Below are 751 nucleotides of genomic sequence, written 5' to 3'. Positions count from 1 at the left end.
GTTTGTCTTCGGCGGTTTCTCTCCTTACCTTCCTTGCCGATTGTGGCGTTGATGCGCATCTCCTCTTCTCCTCCGTATCCCGCCCCTACCTCTACGGCACGCGCCCGCTTACGTATAAAGACGATCCTGCGTCCGCATAGCCTTCCCTTCTATCTTTGCTCCCATCGCGTTGCTGCCCCCGTGGGCACCCTTGCCTGCCACATCTTCACGCACACGCGCTCCTGACGCCTCTTCCTATTCGACCGTTTGAGCGCTGGCCCACATTTTTCCTTTTCTCTCTCTTCTTGCTAGTGCGTGTGTGCTCGGCGTTGGTTTCTCGCTCTCCATCTTTGCACCGCGTGTAGGACGCGCGAGCACGTCTGCTCAGTGGCTGGCCAGTCGACGCTCGGAGTCGCGTGTGTGTGAGTGGGGTCTACGGATGCCAGCGAAGAAGACACGCGCGCGCAGCCGTTGCACCCCTAAAGCTGCTGTGTGCACGTGCTGCCCGCCGCAGCGGGCATGGTGTATCACATCCAGGCACGGCATCCAGGGGCGAGAATAGCGTGGGCGATAGGCGAAAAAGGCGCGCAGGGGATGCACACGGATCAGCGCCGCAGTGCATGTGTGCGACGCATGCGCCATCTCGTACGCCCGACCGGGTGGGCTGGTGCGGCGGTGGCGGCGGAAGCATGGCGAGGGCGCCCCGAGCCACGCCATGGAGTCATCGGGAGTCCACTGTGGAGGGTCTCCACCCGGCCTTGTGCCGGGGCTT

This window comes from Leishmania donovani, chromosome 33 (genome assembly GCF_000227135.1).
Source record: "Leishmania donovani BPK282A1 complete genome, chromosome 33".
Classification (NCBI taxonomy): Eukaryota; Euglenozoa; class Kinetoplastea; order Trypanosomatida; family Trypanosomatidae; genus Leishmania; species Leishmania donovani.
This window is presented reverse-complemented; position numbering follows the sequence as displayed.